Genomic DNA, 17,672 nt, shown 5'->3' on the forward strand with positions numbered 1-17,672 from the left:
TGAACTCCCTTTCATCATCAAGGAAAGAGTAAAATAAAATTAGATCTTGACACCAATGAATTTTCTGGCTTTTATAAAAGTATAATCTAAAATGTATGCAAAGATTCTTCCAATTAGAAATAATGTCTACCGGAACAGAGCCCAGCTCTTGCTGACAACTGATATATTCCATGTGCTTCACATTAACTCCAACACTGGGCAGTTATATCTGAAACCACCAGCAAATATTTAGATAGGAATTGCAACTGTCCCCCACTTTCTTCATAATAAAATTTGGACAGGGGCACTTTCAAGAGACATTGGCTGAGAGATGTGTCCAGTGTCCAAGGACATGAACACAGTAACCAAGTGAAACCAGAAGAATCACTGAAAGTTTTCTTCATCTTTCCCTAATTTTCCGTTATGGGCCACATACACAGTACTTATGTTTGCATTGAGTGTGGGAGTTCTCTGTCAGATTAGCCAAATAAGCAAGGAAGCAAACACAAAAGTACTTTTAGCTCCTAGAGAAGAGAGTCTCAACTCTAAAGGACAACACATGTAGAAGGACCTTCCTTTCATCCTGCCCTTCCCTTGGGATCAAGGAGATGAGCACACCTGAGCCTAGAACTATCCCACACCCTGAATCTGGGCGTGGAAGATCTTAAACTTCCAGTTAATATAACCTTAAGTCCCACCTAATGTCTGCCCAATCCTGGACTAATTCAACTGGGCTACAGACCATCAGGACAGTCAAGGTACAGTATGCAAGCAAACAGGCCATGGTGTAGGAACACTTTTGGGCAGAGCTGGAACATACAAGTGCCCTAATGGGCATGAGTGTGAGAACCACAGAACAACTATATTGATCCGCAGCAAATAATAATCCACACAGACAAGAAGGATAGGGTGTAAAAGATTGGGCAAAGAGAGCGAGAGAATCCTCTTGCAGCCTGCAGCTTTCGCAAAAGGACCCCTCTCCCCTCTCCATCAAGCTATTTATTGCCAACTCCACAGCGCCCCCACCGGGAAGGGCTAGGTGGGGCAATAGTCACAGAACAATCCTAAGGAAATACTTTTATATACAACAATTCCAAGAATAATCTTATGGAAACTTTTTCATATACTACAAACTGGACAACTACAGAAGGGGAAAAACATTGCCCCAGCACTGCCTTTCAGAATTTCTCTCATAGGTGTGGTTTTCCAGCTCAAAATTCTAGACTTTATCACCCACTACCAGGGTGTATTTGTCCATAGAAGAGAAGGGGAAATACTGTTTGCAAACTGGTTTTTAATTATTTGAATTTGACACACAAAATGGACCTACATGTCTCCAAGATCCACAAGTGCCTGGAAGCAGATTTACATGGGCAGAGGGAAAAGGAGAGAAAGAGCTAATGGTGAACTGCTTTTCTGCCCAGGATGAGGCTAAATATCTTTGCTTGCAGTATACAGCAAAATGCCTGTTGTTGTTTTTAATCAGTTCAGGTTTTTCATTTGTCAAATGACTATTTCATCAACCATGAGAAACCAATTTTGTTACATCTAAGTGTAACCAAACTAGGTGTCCAGCTTCCTGGGGTTCATCCTATCAGATCCAGCCTATTCTTTGCAATTGTGGTGTTTCAGACCTGGCTTAGGGAGCTGTATGGGGATTTGTGGGCTTTGCCTTCTCTTCATCACTGTGGATTTTCTAGTCCTTGTTAGGGTCTCTGACTCTTGGAGTGAAGCATTCTAAGGGGAGATCAGCCAAAGGGAGGAATCGAACATTTTTCTCTGCAGCTATGCACATCTCTTATCTCTGTGTCAGGGCCTCCTTGGAGCAACATCTCTGGCAGCAGAAGAAAGTTGGCAACTCTCTCTCACTCTTTCTCTCTTTCTCTCTGTCTGTCTGTCTCTCTCTGTCTGTCTCTCTCTGTCTGTCTCTGTCTCTGTCTGTCTCTCTCTCTCTGTCTCTCTCTCTCTGTCTCACTGTTCTGCTTGTTGTGCAATGGGCAGAATGGCAGTCTATAGCTTTCAGAAAATACTCTTTTCTCTCTTTCCTCCCTTCCCCTCTCCTCTTCACCCCTCAACTCCCTCTCCTTTCCTTTCTTACAGTTCTGTCTCCTCTTTCTTCTCTCTTTTTCCTCTCTTCTCTCTTCCCTCCCCTTACTTCTTATTCCCCACTCTTTCCCCTCCCCTTCCCCTCCCCTATCCTTCCTTCCCTGTCCATTACTCTCCTCTCCTGCCCTCCTCCTCCCCTTCCCTGTTAGATTACCTTATTTTACCCAAAACAAAGACCACTCCTGGCTTCTTTTGTTTGTTTACCAGTTGGTTTCAAAACAAAGATCATCCCTGGTTCCTTTGTATCTATTTGTTTACAACTTGCTCACCCCAAAACAGATTATTTTACATGGCTCAGGAGAGCTGAGTTGTCTGTCCTTACTCTGTCCTTACTCCTCCACTTTGGGGTGGTCTCTGTATTTAATATAAATGACAGGTCTAGCAGGCAACTCGCTCTTGATATGAGGTAGAAGATTGCCAGACTACACGTGTTTCATTCTCAGCTTTGTTTGGATTATTTCATGTGCAACCCTACATCAGACTTATTCACCTGGGGTTACAGGTATGGTCATAGGGTGATTTTATACTCTCCCACCTCTTCTCTCCTCTCCTCTCCCCTCCCTTCCTCTCCCTTTTACTCCTCTTCCCTCCTCTCTCCTCTCTTGCTTTCTCCCTCATCTTTTTACCTCCCTCCATTCTCCTCTGCCTTCCCCTCCTCTTCTCCACCTCTCCTCTGTCCTCCCCTCTCTACCTCCTCTCCCCTACCCTTCTATCCTTTCTTCTCTTCTCCGTTCCTCTTCTCTCCATGCTCAAGTACATCTTCTCTATCTCCAGCAATGTACTTATGCTCTCAGTGGTCCCAGAATGTCCTTCTCTCAAAGGACCACCTGCAGTGCTTGTTCTCTCAAACACTGCACATCTCCGACTCTGTCATGGGGAACTGTCTTTTTTAATGGATACAAGTGTTAAGGCCCCTCTATTTTCTCTGGGTCTCCAGATTCTATCATTTTGTGCAATCTCATTCTCCAAGCTTGCTGCTATTAGGCCTGGAGCCCTCTTTAGGCTAAAAACCTAACTCTGCTTAGTGCAGGAGAAAAGCCTAATACTTCTACCCAAAGTCCCACACTAGAGGCCACTAAACTTACCAAGATGATCTGCTGGTTACTTATTCAGGCACCCGATTCCATCTTCAAATGGCAGAGAAACAAAATTAGTAACTAATGTATTGTGTGGATATATAGAACTCTCTGAAAGATCCCCAAAGCCTGTCAACAAAGAAGGAATTGACCTCCAGGGAAATATCCTTACATCTTGAGCTGCAGGCAGACCAAATAAAACAGAAACAAGGTCAGCTTTAGGACAGCAGAAATTGTACCCAGGTGGGATGGAAACCTTAAATGTAGTGAGCAAAGTGATGCGACCAAAGCAGGCAAATAGAAGACAATTTCAAAGGGGAAATTGAACCTGTCACTGCAAGTCATTAGTCACATTGTTCATTTAAATTGACTTTATTAAACATATAAAAATATATCTGGAAGGTTAGGGAGAAAGTAGGTCAGGATGCATACTTGATCCCTGGAAGTACATAGTCTCCCAAACATCTCTGGCCTTGACCCTAGAAACCCCTTATCACTGCAAGGTCCCAGCAGCATTGCTTCCTTATACCCTCACTCTGAGCACCCCCCATAATGGACAGAGTGTTACTGGAAGTGATCCTAGGTCTCAACACCTCTTGTGAGTATTTCCCTTTGCCAATTTTTATTTTTACACAAAAATAATTGAATAAAAAGCAAGCTTCTCTTCCTCTCCTCCTACCACATATCTTATATCCACACCAGGTATGCTGGGTTCTCAATCTTGGTTCTAACCTAGAGAAGCATTTACAAAAGATAAGTGTTTAAGCCCTACCTGTGAAAATTCTGATTAAAGTAGAGATAGGACCTTGGGGGAAAATAACTAGAAAAAAAGATCCTTTGATTTTCTGGCAACCTAGAAAACCTCAATTCAAGGAAATTGGCACCATAGAGCTCTAATATCCAAATATATTTCCTTGCTTTAATTATTGAAAGTCATTCCTCATTGAACGACTCACTTCCAAACTCTTTTAAATCACTGGCTTGTATTACACTTTTCCAAAGTAACCGTGACCTAATCTGAGACACATCTGTTAAATAACTTTTCTCAATCCTTTGAGTCACACTCCAGTAGTAAGAATGTTTATGAGATAGTGAATAATATTCTTTTCTGCAAAGTTTCAACTTCAATGACCAAATGAATCTCAAGGATGTTGAATAAAATTCCTATTCCAAGATCTGCTCTCAGTTCCTTTTCTAAGTCTCCAAAATAGGCTTGAGAGTTTGTGTCTTTCACAAACTTCTTAAGCTGATTTTCAGTATTGGCAATTTTTTTTAAAATAGTTTTGGGGCTGAAGCAATAGTATAGGGGTAGGGCATTGGTCTTACACACAAATGATCTAAATTTAATCTCTGGCATCCCAGGTGGTCTCCTGAGTACTACCAGGAGAAATTCCTGAGTGCAGAGTCAGGAATAACACTTGAGCATCACCAGAGGTCACCCAATGCCTGCACCTCCCATGCAAAAAGGTAGTGCTCATGCAACAGAGCAGAACTTTTCATGGGACCATAAAGAAAGACCTTGGGGTTGGACAACTAACATGCTCGGATCCTGTAGTAGGTTTTATGACAGTATGCTTCATTGGTAGAGACACCCTGTTTCTCTTAGGTCAAGGGAATTTCCCTTCTAGTTTCCCCAACATTTACTGTGCCTATGCAAAAATAAAACACAACAAAAACAAACAAAAAAATCTTGCCACATCTGTCTTCCCTTTTATTCTTTTAATCTTATTTTTATCTCCTAGATTAAGGTTCTTCATAGAACCTTAGAATATGAATCATTTTGTTCTGCCTCATATTTCTATGTCTTCCTACAAATTGAAAAAAGAAAAAAAATTGGGTGGGACCCAGGGGCCAAGTGATCTCAAGAGCATTGAGTGGGGAATAAAAGGTCAAGTCTTAATACCCAAGCCAAAGTCAACAACAAATGGACCTGTAACACAATCCAAAGGACTAAAGGTGGAGGTATGAGATGCATGCTGGGAACTATGGTGGAGAGAGGTCAATATTGGTGGTGGGAATGGCCCAATTCACTGTCACTATATGCCTGAAATACAATTGTGAAAGACTTGTAGTTCACAATAATCTCAATTTTAAAAAATGTAGTTTTCAGGCACCTGGGTCCATAGATAGTCACTAAATACAGATATTTCTTCTCTATCATGTTCTGGCATTCTAAAAACAATGGCTTAGTCATTCTAATTCTGTTATAAGAAATATATTACAAGTAGTTTGATTTCTTATCCTCTTGAAAATGTTCAAGTGTTATTATCACATGTTACAAATTCAATTGGCGTATTCAAATCAACTCTTATAAACCCTGGTGAATTGACTTAACCTTATGTGAAATTGTTGAGCTGATTGCTCTCTCTATTATCATTCTTTAATAGAGGTAATACAATTCAGGACATCACCAGTTAATTAATGATAATCACACATATGCCAAAAAATAGACTTGATACTGGGAGTTTTGAACAGTTCAGCTTACACTGATATCTTGACAATTAACATAGGATTTCACTGTCATTTCCTTATCTTTGGGAATGTTTCTCAATCACAAAAGGCCATAAAAATCAGTGAGGCACCATTTGATCTTTGTGATGCCAAATGATTGCTTCTCAACTTCTTGCTTCTTTTAAATTGTTAATTAATTGCTTGATAATTTTTCCACTTAATTCCCAGGTATAAATGCAAATTGATACATTGCTTGCTCTTTTGCAAGAAAACTGTTCTTCATAATTTCTCAAAAACAAAGGCTGGCACCTACCCATCTAAGATCTGGGCTCAAAAAGTACTTTGTGATTTACTTTTTATTTACTCTGTACAACAATCCAATATTACAGGAAATAATATCTTCATTTTACATGTATAGGAAACAAGTTAAAAACCTCTTTTCCCAAGGTCACAAAATATGTGTTAAGTTGGGAAGAGAACTTGGGTGTTCTGAATATTTATCCCATTCCCTTTTGACTGCCTTATATTGCCAATCATCTGTAATTGGTAGTTCAACAGTACCCAGACATTCCAGGTACTTTTAATTACTTCTTGCCCAGTCTTCATTGACCTTCCAATTTCCACTCACAGCTGAGATTTGTTCTAGCCAAATAAATGTTCGCATCTGACCATTTATAGGAAAGGCAGAAATTAAAACTACATTTAAAACTACAACCTGCTATAACAGAAATGAAAGCTCCTGCCACTTAACTGTCCCCTATCATTACCTTTTCCTTTCCTATATATTAAGGGGTGGCAGTTTCCTGGTCATCTTCTTTTGTCTATTATATTCATCATCTCTAAGTATCAGAATTGGTCACTACTGTGTGGTTGGCACCATACTAAGCACAACAGTGGTCACACAACAAAATGACAGTCTCTGAGTGCCAATCTTATCCTGGCAATGTCTGAGAAACCAGAGGGAAGTAGATGTGAGCAGAAGGAATTGGGCCCAAATTAACTCAAGTAAGTGTGTGCTTTGACAAGGACCAGGTGCAGAATGGACGGATAGGAGGCAGAGGGAGGAGATTCTGCTCTCCTGGTCCCCAGAGTCTTGCTGTTACCTTGTGCCATCCCTCAGAGTGGAGACAGAGTCATAAATTTAATTACCACATGCGCCGGAAATCCACAATATAATGGCTGAGCTGCACCTACTCTAGGCTTCTTAAGAAAAGTCTTTTCTGGATCACCCAGGACATATCTCTGTGTGTGTGTCTCTTTGTCTTTCTGTCTCTGTCTCTCTCTGTCTCTCTGCCTCTGTCTCTCTCTCTCTCTCTCTCTTGACAGCTGATTCTCATCTTTACCATGCAAATATTTATTTTAACCATTGCTGAACTTTATTTAGTATCTATAAACACTCACAGAGAAAACTAAACACTTGAACATCACAGTTTTAGCCAACAGTACATGATTTATTAATGATTTGGGGGCTATTTTACATAATATCTGTAAAAGTCATTGTCCTCGAGGTTAAGGAACAGATAATAAGACACCAATCATTCCTGACCTCATACATCTCTCTTGAATTTCTAGCTGTCCTTTCCAGAGAATCCTTCACACAACTGCTCGATCCATTTCCCATCAGTGTTCAATGTAGACTGAAAGTCTAGTAAAATGGTATTCTTACATTAAGATTCAAAAGTCCATTCTATATAGTATTAATGGACTTTAGAGGAGGCCTGAGCAATGAACTTACATTATTTTAAAACCCCCTGAGAAAAATGAACATGTCAGGAGAATTGAGAACCAACTCTAATCTACTATTTCTGACCCCTGATGAATTCTGATTTTCACATGAAGGGTGTTAATAAATGTGGTCCCCAATCTGCTATAACAGGAGAGAGCTGACAATGTATATTTTTAACAAGCATCTCAGTAATACTTTTAAGCAGATCAATTTTTAAAATACTGAATTTTGTAAAAATGTACAATAAAACATGTCCAGTAAAAAATGAATCAATATTTCATAAATTCTGGTCTTTAAGTTAATTTTTAATGTTTTTATTACTAACAAATTTAGTGTACCTTTATAATGTACATCATGACATTTTTCTATTGAATGTCAGAATAAAGTGGATTAAAAATAAACACAAGCTTGGGACTGTGGAAATAGTACTGTTGAGTATGGTGGTTGCCTTGTATGCAACTGACCTGGATTTATATCCAACACCCCAGATGTTCTCCAAATCCCACCAGTAACAATTCTTGAGCAAAGAGCCAGGAGTAATCCTTGAACTTTGGTAAAAAGTGGCTTCAAACTAGAAATACATACAGATATAGATAAATATATACATACGTACATACATACCTACATAAAAGAGTTTATTTATATTTAGACTTTAAAGAACCAAATAAAAACAAAGTTAATATTCTCCAGGATATAAATAATTATAAATCAGTTTGCTAAAAATATATTTGAATTTATATAGGTGTATAAATATATATATTTGTCTTGTTTTTGTTTTCTTTTCTTCCTTAACTTCATATGTTTTGGTTCTGCTTGGCACAAATACCTACAAGAAAAAGTCTTGCTTGGAATAGAAGCTCAGGTCAAAACACAGAGATGATGGAGCCTGACACTCTACCCCCAAATGCACCAGCAATATAAAATGGAACAATTCCTTTCTGCAAAGGCATACTAAATAAGGGGAAATTTTACATATATAAACAAGCTCTTATCTACTAGGAATAAGAACTCATACATTTTACAATAGAGGGGTACCTCCCACCTTGAATATATGTCATGTTGCCCCAGTTTAGACTCCATGTAATTAGACAGCAACCGTCCAACCCCGATCCCCAGATCTCAGGCATAGAACTGACACAGTTCTTCACAACAGCTCCAGGAACCAAAATCTCTCTGGGACATTCTTAATACGGTCTGACACCAACATGCGCCAGTTTTGATATGACATCCTGACAAAGAGAAAATGGCAACAATTTGATCTAAAAGCAGGTTGTCTTATCTCATCACCTATCAATAAAATGAAATCAGAAGACACATCATCCTTTGACCTGGGCAAAATCCAGGATTGCTGACTAAGAAGACTGACTGCAACAACCAGGACTGGGCAGAATTTATCCTGGGACCAATAAGAAAGACCCTAGCCTATGCTTTTGCCTACGATCTGTACAACAACCAAGAACTCTAATTCCAAAGATATGACTGAGACAACTGCAACTGAGCAGAACTTCTGGAAACATAATGAAAGACTATCCTAGGCTTCATCCTAGGATTGGTGCAAACACCAAGAAGACTGATTAATAACAGAAGACTGATTAAAACAACAGTGTTGGAACAGAACTTCTAAAACCTTAAAGACTCTATCCTAGGTTCCATTTTATGACCTGTGTAGATAACAAGATCTCTAGTTACAGAGGCCTGATTTTATCATCCACAACTGAGCAGAAAGTTTCCAGACACCACAAAAAGACCTAGGAGAAAGTAAAGAGCATGTACGGAGCTTGCAGTTATTTCCATGACAGTATACTTCAAGGGCAGAGAAACCCTTTATCTCTTAGGCCAAGAGAATTCCCTTTCTAATCTCCCCCAATATCTACTGTGCCTTTGCAAAAGAGGGGGAATAAAAGCACAATGCACATTTTTTTTCTTTTTCTCTTCTTTTTATTTCAGGCTCGTGATTATTGTTGTTGTCTGTATTGCAGTGGTGCTTTTTGGATTTTTTTTTGTCATTGTAGTTTTTTTTTTTTCTTGTTAGTTTCTTCTTTTTTTCTTAACTTTTATTTTTTGTCTTTTTGTGATGTTTTTCTTCTTTATCACCTTTTTTCTCTTAAATTGATATTTATAACCCTTTAGATTTTTTGTTTGTTTTTTGCTTTTTTTGTTTTTTCTTGTCTGTTTGTTTTGTTTTTCTTTTTCTTCCCCTTCAAACAGAACCACATAACTTGAATCATCTTGTTCTTTCTCATAAATTGAGGGTGAAAATGGATGATACCAAGACCAAATGAACAGTTGTATGAACATTGATTAGAAAAAAAAAAGATCAGTTTTAAACACCAAATCCAAAGCCAAAAACAACAGAATCAATACCCATTCTACAACAACTAGACACAGAAGGAACCACATATATTAGCAGCCCAGGGAGCTAAGGAGAACTGGGAACAGGGTAGGAGGGAGGACAACACTAGAAGTGGTAGTGCCTTGGGTTCAATGACGCTATGTACCTAAAATATTACTGTGAAATATTTGTAATCCACTTTGGTCACAATAAAAATTATTAATAAAAATATATTTGAATTTAGAGCATCTAGCATCTGATTTATAGAAATAAAACCTAACCATGTTGTGACATGACAAAATATTTGAAGAAAAACAGTCATTCAGAAAATTAAAGTCAACTAAGGACAAATGACATCTATGACATGGGTGTTAAATTCTCTGATATGCCAAGTCAAAAAGCAAAATGAAATCTATTAGGAGAGAGGTTCCTCTGATAGTATATATATATTTAATAGTATAAATATTTAAAATAATGGCAGACCTTTCTGTTTCCAGACTCTCTAATTTAAAAATTACAGGACCTCTGTAATGATGTTTCAGAAAACATGATATTTAAAGAAGATAGGTTTTTTGGGGTGTCAGAAATTAAGTCTCAGGGCTGGAGAAATAGGGCATTAGGGCATTTTCCTTGGACGCTAAAGGGCGGTGGTTCAAATCCCTGCATCCCATATGGTCTCCCGAGCCTGCCAGGAGCGATTTCTGAGCATAGAGCTAGGAGTAACCTCTGAGCAGTGCCGGATGTGACCCCCCCCCAAAAGAAATTAAGTCTCTTTAAGGCCATATATACACACAACATTTTCATTTACATTCAATGGCACGGGAAAAACATTTTTTCTCTTGCTTCCTTGTGATAATCCTTTACAAAACTTTTTTTTCCCTAGTGCTACTTTTAGAGAGAAACTTCCCAATTATGCACAGGGGGGATGTATGTTATCAAGTTCTGACCCTTCTAGGTTCCCAGAAAAAGAATAGGGAGAATAAATGACATGGGCAAGAGATCCAAATGGCTATGGTAAAGAAAAAAATAATAGATATTCTTCTAGGACAGCACACAGAGAAGTAGTCATGGCTGGTGTTAAGCTTTAGCACCATTCCTTGTTCACTGCCTCTATCTCTCAGATAATAACCAAACCTAGAAATTCTCATTTATAAATGAGAAAAACTTCTTTCTAGGGCTTTGGGATGTGAAAGGCATGAATAAAGATGAAGAAATGGACATTTTCATTTTGATTGGAGCTAAGTAGTTTAAAATGATAATGGGACTGAAAGTGTATTTAATAAAAATTATGCTGTGAATAATAAATCAGGCATTACAATTCTGACATTAAATCATTTTCTAGACTACCTCAGTTTTTCTGTAGATTTTGAGTTCAAAACAAAAAGCTAAAGGAATTTTATTATCTATTTTTCCTATCTTGAGGAATATATTTTTCTTCTTTGTTGAAAAATAAAAAAGCAAATCCATGCCCTACATTAGTATTTGTGGATAATATATGTACTTTTAAGATAGAAGGTTCTGAAAGATACTCTACAAATGCTATTGGAGGGTATATTTTGGGGAACACATTGAGATACTCAGGAGCTATTCCTGACTCTGCTCCGGAGTAACCTCTGGATGTCCAGAGGTGGAGTTGGGAGTATGAGGTACCAGGAATTTAAAGCAGGGTCAGAAGCATGCAAGACACAAGTAACTGATCTCCTGTACTACCTTTCCAGGGCCCGCAAATATTAATTCATTAATTATTACTAATGTAGTAAAAAATATTACTAAGAAAAGTTATGCATTTGTCTTGCCTTTCAATGACTTTTCCTACACTAGACTTTAAGGTGGAAAACCGTATATTTTATCATTGTTCAAATTCCTTGGAAGAACTTAGTCTTTTCCTACTTAAAATACCCATTTGTTCTGAACAGCTGAATTTTAAGTTATAGAATAAATAATTCACATATGGATTTATTCCAATGAAACTTGCTTTCAAACCACATTTTCTGTCATCTCACATAAATCTAATGATGTGGAAAGACACCAATAATTATCAAAAGATATACATGGTCCCAAAATACATATAAGTACCCATATCAATAACTATTAATATGTTTTAAAGGACTTACAGTTGAATTACATCTTACCCTTTGAATCCATTTTTTAATTTTCCACAATGAACAATGCATCCTTTGTGATTTAAATTTATTGATTCGGTTTTACTATTGGTACATGGTTAAAAATAAACTTAGTGTGATGAAAGATAATAAAGGCAATAGCAAGATTATCCCCCTTAATTGCATTTAAATAAAATATTAAATAAATAGAAAGCAGCTAGACCATAAAATCGGTATGAGAAAGTTCATTAGGATTTCCTACACTGAATAATTAGTTCACCAGTTGTTTCCTCAATATCTAGGCTATATCATCTTACAACTAGCCAAGACTATCAGAGAGATAGTACAGAGGGCAAGGCTCCCCTAAGTAGAGAACCAGGTATCAGCTCTGAGCAGTCAGCTATGGCTCAAATACCATCCCCTTAAAAAAGAAATTCAAAACTCTCAGTGCTCTTCTAGGTGAGCAATAGATAACAGGAACCACAAAAGTTTGCCCACAACTTAAAACATTATCAGCATCCTGCCTTCAAGGAGAAAAGGGAAACTACACTCACTATTAACAAATATAAAAGCAACTAAAAATAAGTTCCTTAAAGGGAATAAAACTGGATGGTGAAGTTAGCTAGCATACATACTTTGTTTGCTGGAGGCTTGGGTTCATCCCCCCAAGTACCACGGGGTATGACCCCAAATTATTGAAAAACACTGTCAAGTGTGGCCCCAAACTCCTGAGTACTGCTAGGTTTAATCCAAAAACCAACAACAAAAAAATGTAAATAGGTGTATCTAGAAATATAATAACAGAAAAAGGAGGGGTGAATATAAAACCACAGTGTCAGAAAAATCTTTAACATCTTCTGCCTCTGTGCTTGTTTCCTTCATTATCTTTTTCCTTTTGAATATTTCCACTATCTCCTTTTTTTGCATCTTCAGTCTGCTGGTTCCTGACCTCAAATTAAGATGTACTCTCCATGTTTGTCCTGCTCTCTCCTCTTGTAAATAGCAGCAACTGTCTAATTTCCCTCATCAAAAATAAATATCCATGTTTACAGCCTCATTATTTTTTTCCTTCCCCCTATAATTTGGAACCAGAAACCCAGTCCCAAAAGTTAGCACCTTCCTAGAGTTGCTTTCCTCCATGACCAGACTCATCCCAGGATCAGTCTAGGCCTCCATCTTCTAAGAGCCACTCAGTCAGAATCCTACATTCTAAATCTGAATAACCTCAAACACTTCCCATTAATTTACCACCAAGGAAGCTCTATGTGATAAAACACTTACAGCCACAGATGTTGAGGGAGAAAGGTTATAAATAGAGTAATGATTGGGAACCACCAATATTTCTTATACATAGTCCTAGGGCTAACTCTTAATAAGCGGCCATATTTCTTACACTGCTAATTTATTTACTGTTATTATTGTGTTTTGGAGTTAAAGTTGGAGATGCTCAGGATCTACTCTGAGCAGTCAGCTCAGGGGAGACTCTTGGTGGTTACCTGGAATAGAACTGGTGTTGACTTCAAGCAAAGTGAGTTTTATAACCCTGTATTAGCATTCTAACCTTCTTCTGCCAACATAAGTAATGAATTAGTTGCTGCTAACTTCCATATTTCCCTTCTGCTAACTTGGAAAGAACCAAGAGGGCAGTGAAGTACAGGTCAAAGAATGGAATAAATTGTAAAACTATGAGGAAGTTTAGAGGGACAGAGAGATTAAGGGTGTTTGGCAAAATTAGTAGGATTAGTTGGATTGTGTTTAACAATCTATGAGAGAGAATAAGAGATAGAAGTGGGAAGACGAGAATACTGTGGCCAAATGGAATATGGATCAGAAATATAATTCCTATCAATGTTATCAACCCAAAATACTCTGTAAAAGCATGGGAATTTTAAAGGCATTTCATACTTTTTTTTAATTTGAGAGAAGAAAGAGCTTTCTATCCATGATGTAAAACATAGGAGATCCTGGACAAGTGAAGGTACTAGTGACAGTAGGCAAAAGAGAAAGATAGATACACAGCAGCCTAATAGGCTCTTGGATTACTGGTCCTACCCTAATCAGTATTCATACTCCACACTAGGGTGTGATCTGGTGATAGGATTACTGGGGTCTGGTATTCCTTCTCCACCCTAGAGTGTGGTCTGGTTTTTGGTAATAAAGGCCTGGGTTTCAGGAAAGAGCTAATTTCTTTGGTCTTCCTCCACTAAGCTGCTTTCTTTCTTAGGAGCAGAAGTCTTGTGTGGTGGGATTCTTGGCTTGAATGTTAGATATTCTGAACCTGTTCTTGCACCTTTTCACTGTGTGGATTATTTCCTGCATCAATGATTGCTTCCAGATCTGTGTCTTTCCAGGTTTTAGTTTTGGAGCTTGGGGCCACATTTACAACAGGACATTAAGAAGATCATTTGTCTTCTAAAACTTTAAAAATACTCAATTTGGGAGATATTTCCCTAGTTGTTGCTAAACATTTGTTGTTGCCAATTTTCCTTGACAAATGAGAAATGTTTTACAGTGTCACCCTAATCTCTAAAAGCTCAAGAATCAGATAACCATAAAAATTCTGCTCAGAAAAAATATCAAACCAATGACAAGATAAACAGAAGAGGGTGTGCTTCTATGTCTGGTCCTTTAAAAACTGTCAATGTTCTGTAGGCAAAACACTCCATGACATTGAGACTAAAGGCATCTTCAAGGAGGAAACTGCACTTTCCAAACAAGTGGAAGCAGAGATAAACAGATGGGAATACAATAAACTGAGAAGCTTCTGCACCTCAAAAAAAAAAAATAGTGCCCAGAATACAAGAGCCACCCACCGTGTGGGAGAAACTGTTCACCCAATACCCATCAGATAAGGGGCTAATATCCAAAATATACAGGGCACTGACAGAACTTTACAAGAAAAAAACATCTAATCCCATCAACAAATGGGGAGAAGAAATGAACAGACACTTTGATGATAAAAAAAAAGTACAAATGGCCAAAAGACACATGAAAAAATGCTCCACATCACTAATCATCAGGGAGATGCAAATAAAAACAATGATGAGATACCATCTCACATCATAGAAATTGGCACATATCACAAAGAATGAGAACAATCAATGCTGGTGGGATGTGGAGAGAAAGGAACTCTTATCTACTGCTGGTGGGAATGCTGTCTAGTTCAACCTCTATGGAAAGCGATATGGAGATTCATCCAAAAATTAGAAATTGAGCTTCCATTTGACCCAGTTATTCCACTCCTAGGGATATACCCTAGGAACACAAGAATACAATACAAAAATCCCTTCTTCACACCTATGTTTATTGCAGCACTATTCACAATAGCCAGGCTCTGGAAACAACCAAGGTGCCTTTCAATAGATGAATAGCTAAAGAAACTGTGGTACATATACACAATGGAATATTATGCAACTGTCAGGAGAGATGAAGTCAGGAAATTTTCCAACACATGGATGTACATGTAATCTATCATGCTGAGTGAAATAAGTCAGAGGAAGAGAGAGAGACACAGAATAGTCTCACTCATCTATGGGTTTTTAGAAAAATAAGTTACTTTTGCAACAGTCCTCAGAGACAATGAGAGGAGGGCTGGAACTTCCAGCTCACTTCAAGAAGCTCACCACAAAGAGTGGTGAGTGCAGTTATAGAAATAACTACACTGAGAACTACCATAGCCATGTGAATGAATGAGGGAACTGGAATGCCTGTCTAGAGTACAGGTGGGGGTGGGGTGGGATGGAGGGAGATTTGGGACATTGGTGGTGGGAATGTTGCACTGGTGAAGGGGGAGTTCATTACATGACTGAAACCTAATCACAATCATATTTGTGATCAAGATGTTTAAATAATAAAAATAAAATAAATATAAATAATAAAAATAAATAAATATTCAGTTCGATAAAATACTGTCAATGTTCATTATTAAATATTAAATAAGTAAATAAATATTAGTATGAATTCTTTTTTATTTCAAGGAAGTTCTAAGAGGGAACAGGAACTATTTCAAGGAAGAGAAGGACACATTCTTTTCTAAGTAAACCTCCTACATTACCAAGTTTAAAAGTCTGTGTCCTCTGTTTCTAGAGAAAAATCTGTTAATAGGCTACAATATGACATAGAAATTTATTTTAGGTATTAGATAGCTAAAACAAGTTTTGTAGACTTCAAGTTGCACTGAGGAAGAAAGGTAAGGAGTCTGTATCAGCCCCAGGCAGCCCCCTTGCCACAGAACTGCATCTTCCTTGTCTTGCAGCCCACACATCAATTCTATCCATCACCAACCACCTGTGGATACAGCACATGTCTACAGCATGCAGGAAATGCACAAAAAAGTTTCATATCTTATAATATTTATATTTTCTTATATTTTACATAAAGTATAAAATTTTAATTCTGGAATTAAGGAATTTTTGTAAATGCAAGTAAACCAAAGATGTAAAACATGTATTATAAATATGTCATTAATATAAAATAAATAAAAATATTATAAATGTAAAATATGTATAATGTAAATATGTATTATATCAATTATAAATCCTTTTACTTACATCACAGTTTTCCTATTGAATCATGCTGAGGTACATCAGAGGTATGGTCAGACCCACTTGTATTACTGTCATGTTTAATAATAATAATGCTACTATTATTCAATAGTAATCCTCCATGTTATTAGGACAAGTCCTATACATATACAACTGAACTTTCTTTTTCTTTGATTCAGTCTGCTCATTAGTTACCAGCTTTTAACTTCTCTAATCTAGGAGTTTCTGTCTTTCTTGCTAAAATAATTCATATGGACACCCATTTGTCCAGAAATTCCATTAGATGTGCATGATGATGTCAGAGGGCACTCTGTTTGCTATAGCACTTTGTTACCCTGGCAGCTTGCAATCTTCTTAATCATTAGGAATATCTGCCTCTCTAGGAACTTCTAGAAAAGTTTCATAATGAGCCATAATCACCAAATTGATGAGTCAAGAGAATGTCTCCATGTTCTATGTTACCCAAAATTTAACCCCCAAGATTATTTTTTCTTATGGAACGCTTCAGAAATTTGAATGTCATCTTTGCACAGTGGCCATGCTAATCTTCTCTGTATCGTTTCAATTTTAGTATATGTGCTGCTGAAGTGAGCACACCCTCAAGATTTTAATAAAATTTATTATTATATTAATAATCCCAGCACCACCCTAACTACCTCCTATGCAACTAAATTAAATTATTTGATTCTTTCCATGCTTATGTCATTTAACCTTTAGTTATCATTTATAATTCTTTCCTAATTCTAGTAAATGGATATAAATATATATACATATATATATATACAGGCTATATTTTTTAATTTTTAAAATTTTTTAGATTTTATTTATTTATTTTCTATATAATATATACATAGTGACAATGAGTGAGGGGCATTCCCACCACCAGTGTTATCCTCGCTCCACCCCTGTTCCCAGCATGTATCCCACACCTCTCTCCTTTACCCCCGTAATGCTAGTGCAAATGTTCCCCCCTTGTACAGCTTGTTGTAGATTGGGTATCGATTCTGTTGTCATTGTCTTTGGATTTGGTATTCATGTCTGGTCAGTTTTTATTTCCACCAAATGAACATTCGACTGTCTGTCTTTGGCACCATCTGGGGGAAAAAGGAAAAAAAGAAAAGTAAAAAAAAAAAAAAAACAGGCAAACAAAAAAAAGAGAAAAACTAGGAGGAGTCGGTCTATGTGTTATAAAAATCCATTTAGATGAAGAAAGGGAAAAAAGAAGAAAAGATAGTAAAACAAGGCAAACCAAAAATAAAAAAATAAGGGAGTATCAACAAGATTACAAAAAGAATAAATACAAAATAAGCCAAAAACCAAAACCATCAACTACAGCAAAAGAAAAAAATAAAAGAA

The 17,672-nt window shown here is 37.3% G+C and overlaps 1 non-coding gene across 1 annotated transcript; it reads right to left on the bottom strand.

The window, feature by feature from the left end:
- Window positions 1-16,804: 16,804 nt before the first annotated feature.
- On the bottom strand, window positions 16,805-16,911 carry LOC126009721 (U6 spliceosomal RNA). The gene has a single exon (XR_007495937.1). It is a non-coding gene; the product is annotated as a U6 spliceosomal RNA (small nuclear RNA).
- Window positions 16,912-17,672: the final 761 nt, after the last annotated feature.

The sequence above is a fragment of the Suncus etruscus genome, chromosome 5 (assembly GCF_024139225.1).
Source record: "Suncus etruscus isolate mSunEtr1 chromosome 5, mSunEtr1.pri.cur, whole genome shotgun sequence".
Lineage (NCBI taxonomy): Eukaryota > Metazoa > Chordata > Mammalia > Eulipotyphla > Soricidae > Suncus > Suncus etruscus.